This window comes from Diceros bicornis, chromosome 5 (assembly GCF_020826845.1).
Source record: "Diceros bicornis minor isolate mBicDic1 chromosome 5, mDicBic1.mat.cur, whole genome shotgun sequence".
Lineage (NCBI taxonomy): Eukaryota > Metazoa > Chordata > Mammalia > Perissodactyla > Rhinocerotidae > Diceros > Diceros bicornis.
In genome coordinates, this window is record NC_080744.1 from 16,231,040 (window position 1) to 16,249,849 (window position 18,810).

General features: G+C 37.4%; 1 protein-coding gene and 1 pseudogene across 2 annotated transcripts in view; both read right to left on the reverse strand.

The window, feature by feature from the left end:
* Window positions 1-6,491: 6,491 nt before the first annotated feature.
* On the reverse strand, window positions 6,492-6,645 carry LOC131406584 (U2 spliceosomal RNA; annotated as a pseudogene).
* A 7,750-nt stretch (window positions 6,646-14,395) lies between these two features.
* AKAP6 (A-kinase anchoring protein 6) overlaps window positions 14,396-18,810 on the reverse strand; it is a 438,207-nt gene continuing 433,792 nt past the window's right edge. For both annotated transcript variants that reach the window (XM_058540747.1, XM_058540748.1), the window contains one exon: window positions 14,396-15,641. The gene's annotated coding sequence lies outside the window, so the exon portion shown is untranslated. The remainder of the gene's footprint in view (window positions 15,642-18,810) is intronic.

Below are 18,810 nucleotides of genomic sequence, written 5' to 3' on the forward strand. Positions count from 1 at the left end.
ACCTTGAAAATCTGGAGTGACATGATTCCAAATTTCTTTGACTGAAAGCCAAAACAAACTCTTGAGCTAAAGGACACAGATCACATTCATCATGTTCTTTGACTTTTTGTCTCTTCCTTCTGTGTCTCCAAATTGTACCATTTGGAACTTTATATTTGATCATAACCAAAGTAGGAAATATTCATCCATTTATTCATGCACCCACCATTCATTCATTCTTTTATTTAGTAAATATATAGAGCAGGCATACATTTATAGAATGACTGTTCAAAGCTTTGGAGGATCCAATAAAACAGAAAACTAATTGGGGCTCTAAGATCTATGTTAAAATAACTATAATGTAAGAGAGTACATAAGAAGAGGCATGAGGTTAGATGGGGAGAAAAGATTTGGACAATTGAAGGAGAGATGAGAAATCAGCATGCAGCATATATTTCTGAAGATAAATTGCAGTCTTTCAATCAGTTAGGGGCATTTTAAGACTTTTCATGAAACTTATTGATTTATCATTGGTCATTGAATCCATAAAAAGGCCTAAGTGTATGATCTCAACATAGATTCAAGGCTTATAATTCTTTATCGGAGCCATTACTGCTGGACATTATTGCACAAATTAACATGGATAGGAAAGGCCTTCTTTTTGACAGATGAAATTTTTAAATGGCATAAAACAGGGCTGGATCCCAAGTGCTCTTCTTTTAATTTTATAACTGAACAAATTGGTTGTCTTTAGATGACCTAGCCACAGCAAGCCAAGTACCTTTCATGTGTTGACGACATGCCTTCCTCTATGGTCACAGAAATGGCTTTGACGAGCAATTCAACCTATTGGTTAACTTATGTCAGGAAAAGCTGCTAAATACTAATTCTTCTAAAGCAAAAGTGATCAATTTTTGGCAGGCACACTTTAACATTTAAACAGATAATATTAAAGTAGTCTGCTCAACTGATTGCCATATGTAGTTCCTTAAGGTCACAATTTGTGGCTTACCTGGTTAACTCTTATCATGCAGTTGGTCTCAAAATTAAACATTTTACAGGGGTCATGTTAAGGATCTTCTGTGGTCGAGACAGACATTTGGTACTCCTTATCCTCAAAACCTTCTAAGACAGGCCGTCTCCTTTGTGCTTTATGGTATAGGGTTCTGGCATTTCCATGAGTTACTGCAGACATCGAATTGCTTTGTGAGAATTGCCCTCGATCTGTGTGAAAGTGCTCATTTGGCTCACTCCTGTTCAGAGGTGAAGTGACTCTCCATTAAGATAAAAATACCAGACAAGTCCTTTTATTTTTCACAAGAAAACAGCATCTTTGTCATCTACACATCGGATCTTTCTTCCACCAGAAATGCGGACTATCTCTGAGTAGAACAGAACAGTAATCTCAATTTTGAATTGTCTATTATTCATCTCCTCTCAAAGGCCTGACTGAGACTATTGGTAATTAGAAGGGACCATGGAAGGGATCCACCGATCACTCATCTTCAAGATTCTCCAAAATGCAACCATATTATGCCTTTAGTTTTCATCTAAGCTTATTGTAAGAAGTAACTCTGTGCAAACTTCTTTAAAAAAAAAATAGATTTAAATTATGTTGTCTATTATGTTATTCAACGGTCCCCAAATAAGACCCGTAGGGCAAATTCCTCCCAAAGCTAAGGTGCAGGAGAAAGTTACTTCTTTTTATTAGACAAAGAATACTCTCATTGGTCATGTTTTCTTCTTTACCTTCATTGCTGAGAAGCTCAGAGTGAATTTTTATGCTTAGTTTCAGTACTGTCCCTTAGCCTGAATTTTCAATTATTCTCTCACCATTTTTATTTCTTGGCTCATGTCTTTTATTATATTAATGATTTTCCAATTAATTGTGTTTTTTATTGTAAGCTGCCTCACATCACACATCACTTTTGGAAATAGGTAGTGTATGAATACATATGAAAAATATCATCTCTTGCACATAGATTGGATACTAGATTAGGGACTGTTTGGAGGAATGTCTGAGAAAGTGTGGTCAATGTAATACCTGCAAAAGAATATCCTGGGGTACTCGTTATGTAAATGCTTAGGCTCTACCCCAGGTCTGCGGGATCAGAACAAAGGTGGGAACCTGCAGTCTTCATTTTCACAAGCTTCTCTGGTAAGTCTCCTACAGACTAAAGACAGAGAATCCCCAAGTTGCTAACCCACCTGCAAGAGGATACGTCTTCTGTTTCACAAGCATTGTCTGCAGCTCCAGGAGGGCACAAATTTAGATATTGACAAAGGACTTGATTAAATGAAATGTATGAGGCAAAGTGATTAGCACTATGAGTGACCCAAAAATTATCAGGAATAAGAATATTATTGCTGTGGACCATGTGTGAGTCACTGGGGTCTTGGCATCCAGGTGGCAGTGGGGATGGAAAGTAGTTAAACAGGGTTTCAAAATATGAGGAAGAAGGAACACAGGGACTTTTCTAGTCACATTTGGGAGACTAAAAAAAGAGAGAGTGGGGCCAGCCCCGTGGCATAGTGGTTAAGTGCGCGCGCTCTGCTTTGGTGGCCCGGGGTTCACCGGTTCGTATCCCAGGTGGGCACCGACGCACCGCTTGTTAAACCATGCTGCGGCCATGTCCCATATAAAGTAGAGGAAGATGGGCATGGAAGTTAACCCAGGGCCAGTTTTCCTCATCAAAAAGAGGAGGATTGGTATCGGATGTTAGCTCAGGGCTAATCTTCCTCACACACACACACACACACACACAAAAAAAAAAAAAAACAGAGAGAGAGAGTAATCAGAGATATTCTGAAGTTTAAATCTTGAACAATTCAGAACATGTTAATGTCATTATCTGAGATAGAGAATTATATAAAAGAGTAAAAAAATTACAAGTCTGGTTTTAAAGTATAAGGTCCTAAGGAAACCATCAGGGGAAAAGGCAGTTGGATAAATGGACCTAGACCTAGACCTAGAATTCCTGAGAAAAGCCAAGCTTCGTGATGAAATGCTGAAAAGTTATACCTAGAGGTGAGTTGAAATTATGGAAGTAGAAAATAACTCAGATAGAAACTATAGAGTGGAAACAGAGGAAGGCTAAGAAGGAAACCTGGAGAAGGATCTCAATAAAGAAGGCAGGAAGGAGACATGTGTCAAAAAGTAGGAGGGAAAAAAGGATTGCAGGCTTCAGAAGTCAAAAGAAAAATGGTTTTCAAGAAAGGTTCCAAGTTCCAGGCACTTCTTTGTTGTCAGGTAGGATTATAATTTCCTGGGGAATTGTGGTTGAGCAGTTTCAGCAGAATGGAGGGGGCAGAAATCAGACTGTGGCGGGAGAACAAATGGGAGGGATGCACTAGCATAAATCTTCTGAGGATTTGCACGGTGTGGGATGGAGAGTGTGATAATAACACGACAGGAAAGAAGGACCGAGGACAGAGCTGCTGCTGGGCTCTATGGTGCCTTTTTGAAAATGAAGAAACTTCGACCCTTGCTCTGGGTGGACGTACTCCCACGTGTGTGCCGGCATGACCCGGCCAGCAGAGTAATGATGGATTTCATCCTGACTGGCCCATCCAGCTAGGAGCCTTTTGTGGTGTGCAGACAGAGGCAACACTCTTGAGAGAAGGTTTTTATGACGGCAGATATTTAAGCATAGTTCTAGGTCTAGGAACAGTAGCCATTTGTTGGTGGGGGTAACGGTGGCGTGGAGTGTGCTGAAGAGATGGGGGAGAGGGGTAACTCCTTCCTCTGGAGGAAAGTCAAGAGAAGCATGAAAACATGGACCCAGCACACAGCTGCTCTCAGACAACGGGCGGAGTGGACACAACCATTTATGCCAACACCTTCTTTGAAAAAAAAAAGTCTCGTCATGTATCCTCTCACATAATGTAGGCATGGAATAGACTCCAAATCTCCTTTTGTACTTATAAAAGGACTTCAAAAAAGTTGTGACTTAGTGAGTGCCATATAGTTATAAAAAAGAATGAGGAAGATCTCTATGCACTGATATGGAGTGATTTCCAGGAGATATTATTAAAAGAAAAAAGCAAAAGACATATGTAGTACACTACCTTTTGTGCTAGAAAGAAAGGAAAATAAGAACATATACATATACCCGCCTATTATTACAGAAAGAAACAGAGGCAGAATAAGCCAGAAGACAATGGAATTGCAGACTTACAAAGGCTGAGGGAAACAAGGTGGATGGGATAGAGGAGGGAGGGACAGAGTTTTGAATACACCTTTTTGTGTAGTTTCAACGGTGGAAAGCATGTTAATGTTCTACATATCCCAAAAATAAAATTAAGTCAATAAGAATGAAAGGGAAGAAAAATATAACCTAAAACTGAAAGGAAATGGAAACAAATGAATTTAATTTTTCAAATGAATGTCATAACCGTATCAAAGGGAAGAAATAAGGGAAAGAAAGAAGGAAGGAAAGACGAGAGGGAGGAAAGGAAGAGGGGAGGAAGAGAGGAGGAGGAGAAAAGAGCCAATAACTTAGTAACAAGGTAATTTAGGAACTTTGGAATACAGTATTTGACCACACACCCTCAGTCTTGAGCAGGGTAGGGTGTGTGGAAAGGGGAATGTGGAGATGGGGGAATTGCAAATGAATCCTGAACTCTTTTCAGCAGGTTTATTTATTATAATGGTTCTGAAGCAATTCTGAAACTATTTTATTTACTTATTTTGTGTGTGTGTGAGGAAGATCAGCCCTGAGCTAACATCCATGCCAATCCTCCTCTTTTTGCTGAGGAAGACTGGCCCTGAGCTAACATCTGTGCCCATCTTCCTCCACTTTATGTGGGACGCCACCACAGCATGGCCTGACAAGCGGTGCATCACTGCAAGCCCGGGATCTGAAGCCGGGCCACCAGCAGCGGAGTGCCTGCACTTAACCACTATGCCACAGGGCAGGCCCCTGAAACTATTTTAAATGTAATATACCATTCAGCAAATGAGTAAATGTGTTGATGTTGTCAGTATCCAGGGTTCTCATGGTGGAAGAAGGGAAATACAAATACGGAATCGGAGAAGTGAAGAAAGACTCCTGTGAGATGGATTGAAATTGGAGGAAGTGGTGTGAACTCCTGATTTCAAAAATAAGTATATGAGTGTGTATATGCATGTTTGTGTGTATGTGTATGTGTGTATACATGTGTATGTATGAATACGCCTTTGCACATATATAATTGAATGTGTGTGTACATATATGTATATACACACTCATGTATTTCCTAGCTTTGTTGGTTGAAAGGGTCAAGAAGCAAGGACACACCAGTAGCCATAAGCACACCTAGCACTCATATCTTGGTCTCTAATGCCAATCCCTACTAAAAAGAACCAAGGCTCTGCAGAGAAATAGCTGATTCAAGGATTGGGCAGGTAGACACAAGTTAAGATTAGAACACCGTGTTACACCAGAAAGTAAGGGATTGCTTAAAAGATGTCATAAGAATACAAGAGCTAGATTGAAGAGGCTCCCACTAGCCAAATCTGGGACAATTTGAGCACCAAAATAATTTAATTACAGTAATGAATTATAAATAATTGGGAAAAAGGAATTCATTAATTCATATCTATGATAAATAGATAAAATAGAGGAGAAGGGAGAGATTTTACTTGTGGTGGAATACCAAGGGCCAACTGGTAAATGTGGAGAGAGTGATAGAGTGGGAAAATCATAATTTTGCAACCATCTTGGTAAGGAATGGTCAATGGATGCTAAATATAGGGAAAATCTTGAGGAGGGGCAGGATATTTGCATGGTTTTACAGGGTTTCTCCACAAAATGATCAAAATTAATATCACTAGTGGGGGACAGATGGACACTGTGTGTCTCCAGACAGGATATCCTGAGGACGGAACATCACCTACGCCTTGGAACATTCCTGCTGAGGATGCATGATCTCAATCTAATCATAAGGAAAGATCAGACAAACACAAAATGAGGGATAATCTATTTAAAAAAGAGGGGGAAATCTATTCTTCAAAATTGTCAATGTCATAAAAAGACAAAGAAAGGCTGGGGAAATGTTTCCAAATTAAAGGAGGCAAAGAGATATGATAACTAAATTAAATACCTAAATTGTGTACTGAAGAGGGAAAAAGTGCTAAAAGGGATATTATTAAGAAAATTGACAAAACTGGAATGTGAAAGGTTAAATTAGATAAATACATTGTGTATTTATACATGTAAACTTATGACGTTCATAACTGACTATGGTTATGTAAGACAATATACCTATATTCCTATTAGGAGATGTATAATGAGGTATTTAGGGATAAAAGGCCATGATGTATGTAACTTATCTTCAAATGGTTCAGAAAAAACTACATAGATGGATGGATAGAAAGAAAATGATAAAGCAAATGGGATAAGATATTAACAATAGGTGAGCCTGATTAAAGTGCACTATCTTTATTTTTGCAACATTTTGTAAATCTGATGTTATTTTCTAATAAAAATTTAAAAAACAGTTGTCATTTGTTATTACTTTAAATGTTTATAGTTAGGTATGTTGCCAGGGTGAAATCCAACATATATGATCCAGGAACTCTGCATCTTAAAAAATATCTCTTGAAGATTTTGAGTAAATTTGGAGCAAACTGAGACCTCAGTATTTACTCTACACTTGATCTTAGCCAAAAGGCTGAGAAGCGATCAATATTTACTCTAAAAGCTAGAATATTTTTGGGGAAAAAAGACCCATGTGAAGAAAAATCACATAAAGAATGCTAGGTATCAGAGCAAAGCCCGCATTTTCATTTCATTAAATTAAAATTTAATTTATACTTATGCTTTATAGAATTGCCTCTCTCCACCACCTTTTTCAGATATGGAAAAAATATATATGGAAGGGAAATTGTATATTTTAAAGTATTTCTCAAACAAAATGTAACGATAAAAATGTATGTTCCTACTAGAACATTCATCTCGTCCTTCATAATTAACTATTGCGTTTTTCTTTCATCAGGATCTGACCTTTAAGGTGTTCCTGTTGTGTGTGTTTTTAACGCCTAACTTTTCTGGAAAATGTGCAGAGGTCATAATGAGGCATAATTATATACAGTATATAATTTTCTTTGGCCTTTTTCAAGTGCTAATTTAGCTATCATTTCTTCCTATAGAATTTTTATAAGAAATACTTTTTTTAAAAATGAAAGCCCTTTCTTCAGTTTTGGCACGAAATATGTTAAATAAGCAATACAGACAGGAAATTTAGCAACATACGTGTAGATGTTAAGTGAACTCTTCAAAATAAGTCCTTATTTATCTAGATGGAAAATGAGTTTCTAAACAAATGTTTTTCCTCCACACTCTGCTTTTAGGAAAAGGAAACAAATAATAACCAGCTTATCTCTCTAGTCCTCAGTTTCCTTATTGTAAAATGGGTGTCACCACATAGGGTATTGTAAAAATTAAATTAAATTGAGTGTATAAGGTGCTTAGCTCCTTGCCTGGCACATAGTAAGCGCTCAAGTGATAATGATTTATTGTATTATCATTTAGATTGATTTAAAAAACAATATCCAAACTGTGTTTACTGATTTAGACTGATTTCCTCTAACTTACTCATTTACTATACTAAATAATAATAGGTAATCATTATGGTGATGCTGAATCATCGAAGATTAAATTTTGCTAAAAAATGTTTGAGTTGCCAGCAAGTCACAGATGATTTAAATAATCATACCCTTAGGTTAACAAGAATATTCTGGTGTTCAATCATTCTGAATCCTTCAGAATGTGTTTTCTTTTTTTAAATATATCCGTTGAACATTATTCATTCCTATTGAAAATGCCTCTTATCCTTCAAATAATTAGCAAATTTACTTTCTAAAAAATATTTTTACATATAGTCTGCATGGAAAGACATCATTGGTAAAATAATAATTTTGAACTTAGAACACTGAAAAAAGTATTTAGAAGAGAGGCAAATGGTATACATGTAAAAAAAAGAACTGTTTCCTGAGAAGTGAGAGAGCTTTCATTTTGCAAAACCTCGCTGTAAGTGTCATCGGTCATTTGAGATCAGCAGGGACGAGAGAACCTATACGAAGACTGATTTTATTTTCACACCATTTTAATGACAAGATAAATTTCAGCAACTTGGATTTCTATATAAAAAGACACATTAAAATAAATGAAACATATTTGCAAGTGAGCAAACACACACACACACACAGACGGAATTATTTGTTTTGAATTGCTGCCGGTGTAACTTGATCAACTAATAGAACCAGACTAATTCTATAAACCTTATATTTTATAAACCAGTGCTTAGAGAATATTGAGATTTAAAGAGGATCTTACACATTTTTATATTCCTAACGCCTTCGATCATTTTAGTCCTTGAATAAATTTTTCTGAATAATATTTGTTTTATGTCTGTAATGGCCCATTTCTTAACAGGGAGTTGGGGTTTTTTTTTACTAGTAGGTTAAGTGTAAGGACAAAGAAATGTTTTAGGGGGTCGGCCTGGTGGCATAGTCGCGCGTGCTCTGCTTCAGTGGCTGGGTTTGCAGGTTTGGATCCAGGGCGCACACCGACGCACTGCTTGTCAGCCATGCTGCGGTGGCGTCCCATACAAAGTAGAGGAAGATGGACATGGCTGTTAGCCCAGGGCCAGTCTTCCTCAGCAAAAAAATAAAATAAAAACAAAAGAGGAGGATTGGCATTGGGTGTTAGCTCAGGGCTAATCTTCTTCACAGAAAAAATAAAAGGAAATGTTTTAATAAAGTTAGTGTTGTTTCTTATTAAATCATGTATTTATTAATATTTACTAAATTAATAAAATCCATTATTGTATGTCTTGATGGTATGGGAAGAAGTACCAAATTTTACATCTGGTGATCTTAGTCCAAATTCCCCACGTGAAATGGCTGAAGAGGGAGAAAGAGTGATGCCACAGTCTGGAAAGTTGATGACATGGGAGCTTATGTGTAGAGACACAAAGGTTTTGCGTACATCTGGAAGACCTTGATGTTCCATATCTTATGTCTCTGTAGTTAACAAGAGGTGAAGTTACCTGGGCCAAATCTTCAGAATCGGCCATTTCTCCAATGAAAATTTGAGGACAAGTTTTGTTGCATTTTACATGTGCTTCCATTAAATTCACCTTTTTTTGAAGAACATACTCACGGGAAAGCTCGGGTGGGTTCTTCGTGGTTGTGGAGCATCTTGGGCTGTGCGTCCATGCAGAGGGGTGTGGATTCTTCCGTTCTGCGGATGCCCTGTCCCAGGTTTTGGGGCACTTCACTTCACGCGGAGAGAGCCCCAACCTCAATATCAGTGGTTCTTGAACATAATGTCATAAGGGATTTGTAACCAACAATCAAGTACCAATATTTAGGAACAATTTTTTTGTTTAAGTATGAATTAGGCTGGCTTCGAAGTTATCCATAGAGTGACATCACTCCGCTCAGCAGCGGAAAGTCCCCCTCGTGAGTGGGAGAGAAGGGGGCGGAGTCTTTCCTCACTGGAAATTGCCTATTCATATTTTTGGCAAAGGCATGGAAGAGTCTCACACAGGTGAGCATCTTCAAGTTACGTGTGCAACAGAAAAGTTGCTTTATGCAGGCCCTGGTTTACTTCAAAACGCAAGTACAGATAATCTTTGTATATTTTCTGCTTTGTTGAGGGCCCATTAATCAAGCATCAGCATGGTCTCAGGGTATTGGCCAAAATGCCTTTGCCACAGAAACCTTAATGTTGTAGGCCTGACTTGCACCATCATTTTGTTTTTTCACTCTGGAAATGCAAATACATGGCAAGACTCCTGTTAAGAGGCCATTGCTATATGGAAGGTATGCGGTTGCTTTTTAAGGAGGAGGAAGTGCCTAAAAGACTTCCTAGAGTGTCTCCTCCCTAGGCAAGTGGCAGTGGGAAGTGGCAGTGCTGTCAATGGTGAATTAAAGAAAAAAGTAAGGAAAGATTGTTACCTTTTGAAAATCTTTCCAACAAGAGTGCTCACCTCTAGCCACAGCAGTGTCTGAGGTGAATACTTAGTTCCTTGGTAAATTCAGACAGTCGTTTATGACCAGCACTTGGGAAATGAAAGTGTATCTTAGTCTTTGATCATGATTTTACCTTTGTTTGGGTTGAAAAATAAATTTGAAAATAACTGACCCTGAAATGGCCTGGATTTAAATTTCCTTGGACTGCTTGAGAAAAACATTTAGAGAAAAGATTCCAGTTTATTGGTAAATTAAAGTGAGTTTGGGTTGTGTCAATTTTTCTGATGGTTTTGATTGAACTAATGACTTAGTCTGTAATTGACTAACCCTCTAAATCAATCAAAGCCAGGCTGTAATAAGTGAACTAAATTTAAATCCTTAAACCAACTGTAGATGTGGAACAATCTTTAAGTTTATGAAATGAAGGACACTTTATTTTACTAAAGCAACGTGAAACTGAAATTGAGAACTCAATAAAATCTAGAAAGCAAAAAATAACTATTGCAGGTGCTAATATGTTACATTGACTTTGCGAATGGAAATCTATCTACCTCTAAGAAAATGGTATCAGAATGTAGACTACCATAGATCAGGGATGGGAAAACTTTTTCTGCAATGGGCCAAATAGTAAATATTTTAGGCTTTGCAGGCCAGATGGTCTCTGTCACAACTACGTAATTTTGTAGTTATAGTGCAAAAACAGCCAGAGACAATATGTAAACAAATGTGTGTGGCTGTGTTCCAATAAAACTTTATTCATGGACACTGCAAGTTGAATATCATATGATTTTCACGTCATGAAATATTCTTTTGATTTTTTTCAACCATTTAAAAACATAAAAATGATTCTTAGCTCATAGGCCAAACAAAAGTAGCCAGAAGGCCAGATTTGGCCCACGAACTGTAGTGTGGTGACCCCTGCCTTAGACTAATGAAGCATGAGCTGGAGAGTAAGTTGTGAACTTCAAGACACATCAAGAATGTCAGTGACTCATTCACGCTTCACTAAAGAGTAGCTATTGAACACATCACCTACATACTATACTTGACAAGAAAGTTTACCCTGAGTTTAATAATGAGAAAAACGACTGGACGGATCCAGATTATGAGTCATTCTGTAACTCTGGCCTGGACTCTTCAGTTATGAAAGACCAATGAAAGAAAGAATAAAAGTGTAGGGAAACTGTTCAAGATTAAAAAGACACAAAAACTGAAAGCAAGAAGTGATCTTTGTTTGGATCCTAGATTAAAACAGAAACAACTATAAAAAGACATCAGTAGGGCATTTGGAGAACTTTGAATATGGATTATCTGATATTGTATCAATGTTACATTTCTTGGGTGTGAGGATGGTATTGTGGACCTGTAGAATAATACCCCTGTTCTTCAGTGGTATATGCTGAAGCATTTACAGATAAAGTGTTATGATCTGCAATTTAATTTGAAATGGTTCAATCACACAAAAAAGTGTGTACAGAGAGAGAGATGAAACAAGTGTGGCAGAATATCATCAATAAATGAATCTGAGTGATGGGTATGCAAATATCATTGCACTAAATTTTTGCATAAGTCTTAAATTATTCAAAATAAAAATTGGAAAAAGAATTTATAGAAAAAAGAGACATAGTTGTAAATTCAGTTGATTCAAGTTAGAAAAATTTGAAATATAAGAATTACATGGTGTTTGAAAAATCAGGTATTCACTAAAATTCTAAAATAATACCAATTTCATTTGGGAATTAAAATAATTTGACTGCTAAGAAATAGTTGGATCATTTCAGTGTGTTTTGATATTTTCATTTAATTTGTTCCCAGGAGTTACAACATCGGGAAAACCTAAGCCAGATGAACCAAACACAACAAAACCATCAAGTTCAGCTTCTCAAAAGCCCTGAATTTAGATTGTTCTGTTGTTGTGTAAGATGCTTATTTATTCAGTGACCAGAGATCTGAAATATATTTTTTTTTGTAATTAAAATTTTCAAATACCAAAAACACTTCACTTCTAGTAGTCAGATCCAGATAATTCTGCATGATATTTTGCTCACTACGTTTTTGAAAATGTAGAGAAACTAGATAGGGAACAAAATAAATAGGGTCATCACTTAATTTGGAGAAATCACACTATTCAAGGACATGAAAAGCACTTTCACAAGAAAAGCTGTAAACCCTTTATGGGCAGAGACCACGTTTTAGTTGCCTTTGTGTCTCTAATGCCAAACACAGTGCCTCACACGAGCAACCACTCAGTGAATGTTTGTTGAATGACTGAATGAATAAATGAATGAATAAATAAATGGAGTGGGGGACCCTGCTTTATATGGAAACAGGTCAGGTTTGATGTGAGGAAAAGATTCAAGATGACTCCGGCATTAGACTGGGCCACTGAAGGATGTAATGGATTCTTATTTATTTACTTGTTTATTTATTTATTGAAATTTACAATAATAGAATAAACATATATCTTGAATATATTTTTAGAGAAAACTTACCACTTAAATGTTCAGATATTTTTCTACATGTATGATGATGAAGACAGTTCCTCAATTTCAAGGATTCTGTCTGTTAACATTCAGTCAGGTTGACATGGATCTGAAGATCATGACATATGAAGGGCGGCTGGGGGAACTGAAGAACAGAAATCATAGCAGCTGGGATAGAATGAGTAACTGGCCTCCCTTATCTTCAGGGTTGCCATGAGAAAGAAAGAAGGGGTAGAAATAGAGCAGCTCATCAGGACAGAACTAGGACCAGTGAGCAAAATTAAGGCAGGGAAGGGAGCACTATGCAGATTTTAGCAACCTAAGAAAGAACTTTCTAATGTTCTAAAGAGACACACCCAACAAGTGGGACAGCTTGCCTTCGCAGATAATGAACCACTGTCACTGGAAGTGTGTAGGTAGAGGTGGTGTGACCATTTTTCAAGGGTGACTGGGGAGGTAGCGCTTACATAGAGTAGGAGATTGAGGCTATTCCATCCCTTCCAACCTGAAAAGCATTTTTCAATAAACCCGAAAGTCATTCTACAAATTCAGTGTTAATACTAAGTAGATAATGAATAAACAAATATTTTCAATACCTCAAGGTCTTCAATGAGCGTATAACAGGTAAATAAAACATCACGGTCAGTTTGTTCTTTGCATGTTTTATCAACAGGTGTAGACTTGACACTGGTTACTACCCAAGGAAAATCTAGGTTGTCTCAGTATATAAAATAATACCATACCTCAACAGAGATCCTGAATGCTCTTAGGTGTTTCAAAGACTCCAGGATTTGTTCTTTCTCTACATCCCCAGCCACTGTCCCTGTGTAATCTGTTCTCATCTCAAGCCTAGCTTATTTTCTAACAGCTGCCTCCTAATGAGACCTTTATCTCTAATCTCTTCCCCCTGTAATCATCTCGAACACTGCAACCAGATGTTTGCCTAAAACCCCTTTTGAAGAAATTACTACCTATTCAAAAGCTTAGAACGATTCCTCAATTTAGAAATATGTATGGAAAAAATGAGAAGAGGCATAACAATATAAATAGTTATTAAAATAGTAGAATTATAGACTAGTATTTTTTAAATGTTCTTGGTGTGGTACTAAAGTTCTAATGATAAATAAGATCATGTGCAAAACAAAGACTCTACGTAGTTTCCTTCCTACCTAGCATATTACTTCCAAAAGCTCCAACTTCACTTTTTAAAAGACCCTTCAGTAAGTCTCCCAATTCACCTTTTCTCGTGCTACCCCTGCAATAGAGCTTCACTAAGTGCCTGTCATCTAACTTTCTTTCTTTGTTTCCTCCTTGTCCCTTGTTGCTGCTTCTCTCTCATGTGCCTCTTTCCCCAAGTTTGCTCTTCCTCACCTGCAGGACAACTGCTGCATCTCATCTGTGTGCTCACTGCATCCATATGCAGGTAAGCCTCCTGATGGCAGGGTCTTTGCTCATCATTGCATCCCTCGCATCTAGAATAGTGCCTTGCAGATAAGGAACTATCTGTTAAGGAACTATCTGTTGAATGAGTGATTGTCATGTCTGTGACTATATGAATCCACAACACTCCTTTTTGAAATTTCATATAAATTGATTATATAATATGTGCAGTTTCATATTGTATTACATCTTTTTTCTAGCTGTTCACATGTTTTAGTGTAGGTCTCTCAAAATGAAGAGATAGATGTCATCCATGTTACCTAATTCAATACTCCAATTCAGCAAATTTTTATTGAACACCTACTGTGTGTTAGGCACTTTAGTAGGCATTATGATAGAAATTAAAAATAGCATTTAACGAGAGTCAGTAAAGACCAAATGGAATATTTCTTAGCTAATTTCATTTACACAAAATAAATACAATCTAAATCAAAATAATCATCCCATTTTCTATATTTTTCTACCATCTTTCTATCAAACCCATTCAAAAGAATTATATAAAATAAATATAAGATATAATAGGTATCCTGAAATCCACCATTAAACCATTAATGATAAGTAGAAATAAAAAATCTAGGATAAATTATTATTGGTTTAGGGGAACTGGCATTTAATCACTTTTGTTCCAAGACCTTTATAGTGATCAGAAAGATTTTGAAAATTGTGAAGGCTTCATGTGTAGTCTCTAGTTTAAGTAATTTTAAGCCTCTAATGCAATGTGGATATTTTGGAAGCTGCTACATGTTATATTTTTTCCAGAACCAGATGCAATAATTTGGTAAATAACACAGGTAGAAGAGATCACTAATTTTCCTTTTCCCCCAATAAACTATGTTTATTATGCCAATTTTAATTACCATGCAATCTAATGGATTTAAGGCTTATATTTTCCACATCACTAGACATCACACACATGAAAGCATTTTATACTGTCGTTATACATCAATGTTTGTACTTGGTTATACATATATACAGAAATTATTCACACATCTCAACCTTGCTATTTCCTCCTTTCAAACCAACATAATTTTACTGTGAAAGCAGCTTTTTAATAAATGGTATAAGAAATACAGCAAGGCACACATTTTTAAAAAACTTTTTTCTCATTACCACCTCAAGAAGCATAAAAAATGAAAATGTTGTACATAATTTAATAGTAGAATGTCACCAGTTTATAATATACAACACCATATAGTTGTTTCTTGAAGTGCTGCATAGATGATTATTTTTTAAATGAAATAAATAAAATGGCGCTTTTAAAAGTTGCTTAATTTTGAAAGAAGGACCAGTGTTTCTTCTCTATGCTGCAATCAAATCAAATGTTGGCCTTTTAGGTAAACCTCTTTCAATAAACATAGGCATCATACCATAAAAAAAAGAATCCAGATTGAAACATGAAATTGGTCAAGTACTGGCAGGGGGTCATTCCAGACAAGTGAATTTAATGGACCATCAATTTGGTGAACTGCGAAACTTTAAAGAGCAGACGGGGAGGGGAGGAGGCAAACAGAAAAGCCTCGCTGGAGAGGAGGGGTGGTAGAGGTAGCTTGGGACAGGAATCCATGGGCGAACAAGCAGCTTTGCTGAACTTCAACGACAATCACCTAAAGAGAACCAGTGCACACATCCAGATCACGAGGCTCATGTGGACAAACCGCATTCGGGAGGAAGATTCGTCTTGGGAGAGGTCAACGAAACGGGCGGCAGTGACGTGATGGAACCAGAGACCAGCCCAGGGTGGGAGGAGGAGGCCACCCCTGAGTTGCAGACAGGCTTATCTACAAGAAATGAGAAAGTGACAAGAAAACGTTTCAGAAATGTCTGTTTCGTTTGCAAAAACGGGAACCATCGAAGACTGCCATTTTGAGACTACCTAACAATGTTCTGAAACAAAAGGATACATAAAATATAGTGATTTTAATAGCTCAAGGTTCACGTTACTGACAAAAGAGTTTCGGAATGGATGTGAAAAATACATTGATTTTTTTAAAAAAGGACGTGGTTTTAAAGAAAATAAAAATCATCCTCTGACCTTTTCTCTATATCTCATCCACTCTCTTGCTTGTGAACTCAGTTTTGAACACAAGATAGCCTCGAATCAGTATGAAAATGTGAGGCTGCCGATGCCACGTGATGCAGGAAAGGATCAACAGTGATTCACAGACTGGGAGCCTGGGCCCTCAGCCTTAACCCTTCCTTCAAAGACTGTATGTGTGACAGTCGAATTGAACAATTCCACTGTTATAGTGGTGAAATATTCACAAGGTGGTGATAATCCCAAATGTTTCAGCCCCTTGCCTATAAAAGGATATAACTGGGGTTTCTAGCTCAAATACTAATGCACTTCATTTAAGGTACAGACAGCATTGTGGAAATGAGAATCATTCAGTTACTTCTGTACATCTGATGGCTCAGATACAAATTTGTTCCAAACTCAAATTGGTTCTGCCTATTTCTAAGTGCCTAAAAGAAGCCTGTCGAATGTGAGAAACAACTAAATTCCATGTTTAGGCAATGCAGGATGCAATTACTTTAGGTCCTCTGACCAGCTCTCAAATAAAGCAGGCTTTTGTTTGTTTGGATTTAAACTAAGTTCTGAAGTCTGATGTCAGGTTGCTTAATTGTCCTTCTAGAATTAAATATTCTCATTATCTCTGTCTTGTTTTCTCTATAATCTTGCAACTTCTTTAAGAGCCAGAAAAACTTTAGCAAATGTGGCTTGGCTGGAGCCACAGGAAGTTCGGGAGAGAAGGCAAGTTATCAAGAACAGCAGGAGACAGACAGGAACAGATGGGATGAAATTTGGTGCAGTAAAATAATGCAGAAACTCAAGAAAGAGCATGCAGCATTGTTCAAATCCTGAGGACCTGACTCATTTGAAATCCGGCCACTGAGTAGGGAATCCTTAGGTGAGGCAAATCTGGTCTTACTAAATGCTGGTATTTAACTTCTCTCTGCAAAATCAATTCTTTCAACTCGGCCCACTTCGAAAGGGACTGGCCAAACGGGTTGAGGCACAGATCTGGGGTGTATGTGTGTGTGTGTGCATGTGTGTGTATGCATGTATGTGTCTTGGGTGATGCTCAATAAAATCTTCGCTAACATGGCAGGGCTAGTGATTCAGAAGTGCTAGATAATTAAAAAATACTTCACATCCACCAGAACTTTGATTTATTAAAGTGATTCGAAAGGTAAATTTGATAAGATTATACCTGCAGTGTTTAGTGAAAAATGAGCAGACTATCACCAAGGGTAGTTTCTTAAACCTGCTTGGCCGTCTTTGGGTCAAATAAACGCTTAGTGTCAATCCAATTAACAGAATAAGAATCTGTGTTGTGTACATGAGAAATGTTTGCTCCTACAGCTTTCTCAGTTTGTAAAAACTGAGAAGCAGCAGCAAATTTTACTGTGTATGTGCATACTTGAGCATGCATAAATACAAGTAATTACCTGAAATCTAAAATCTGTGGGCTACCCACTATCACATTTGCACACCAATCTAGTAGGAAAGGCAACAGAGCTAAAAAGTTCTAAAGGAAATACATACCCCTCCCCCCAATACGCAGTAAAGCAAAATTGAAAACCACAGCAACACAAAAGGAAAAAAAAAAAGTACACACTGGCTGCATGTGATGAGTTAAATTTTTATACCACAGGATTTATCCAGCCTGAAGTTTAGGGTTAAATCATTCACCAAAGATCAGAGGCTTATGATGAGGATTATGAAGAAATAACTGTCAGAATACAGCAAAAAGATTAGTGCAAAGTACATCTCTTAGGCAGGTCCTAGGAGGCACTCCAGACATACATTATGTGCTTCCTCCAAATTAGGCAGAAATATCTGGATCTATCCAGTTACCTTTCCTTTGATGTGATTTGCTGTAGCTGACCTCTCTGTTTTCACAGAAACACATCACATAAATGGAAATAGTGAAAAGCACAGCAGTGTGCCTGGAAATCGGTGCAAATGCATACTGTGTGAGGTCACGTTAAAACTTCTCAAACAGTTTCAGTGGGTTTTTAATTAGAACACTGTAAATTAAAAAGCTTTTCGAAAATTTTTGAACAAAATTCTTTGTTACTGTTGCAGACTGTATCTGCTATTCTAAATTATACCTCTTCCAGATGACATTACAATAATTTCATCTGAGAACTTATTTCTGGAAAAAAAAATAAACCCCAGCAAATTGAATTTGATTAATTTTATTATCCTGATTAAAAAAACACCCCAACTGATGGTTTTCGTAGGAAGAACAATGACAACAATTAAGCTTGTATAGATGTGAAACCTCATATTTACCAAATAATTTTACTATGTATTCCGGACATTTAACACTGAAAGCATGTCAACATTTTGAGACTAAATAACTTGTCCTGGGTGGTAGTAGTTTAACAGTACGTAAATATTGATACCCAGGTACCAGATGCTCATGACTGGTGAAAATTTTAGGCATCCAGATATTTTGTTTATATGATACTGAAAAAACTGAATAGGACCAGTAAATATGGCTATTTAAATGGCCCTAGGCTGATAACAAGTCACTTGGGGGCGATGTGAGTTCTGCAGAAGTAAAATCTGGCTGCTGCTCCCATTGCCTGAGATAGGGCCAGGCACTGCATCTCGGGGGCTCAACAAAATACTGCCGACTGGCAGGAGGGCTGGCTGATGGTTTTACACTGTCGCTGCCTGTGAAATGTGAAGGTTGCACAGATCCATCAGCACATGCACTTTCTCAAGCCTAAAGATGGGGCTGTTTATCGTTTACTTTTCATTTCAATCCTATATCTATATAAGGAGAGAAGAAATTCCCAGAGTATCGAAAAGAGAGGAGTGCATCCCAGAGGCCTCTCCAGTGCCAGAGCTTCTCGAGCTCCGGATCTCAGCAGGACTGGTGACTTGAGGGTCACAGTCACATGATGTCATGCTCAGAGTAGTGTTGCTTTCAA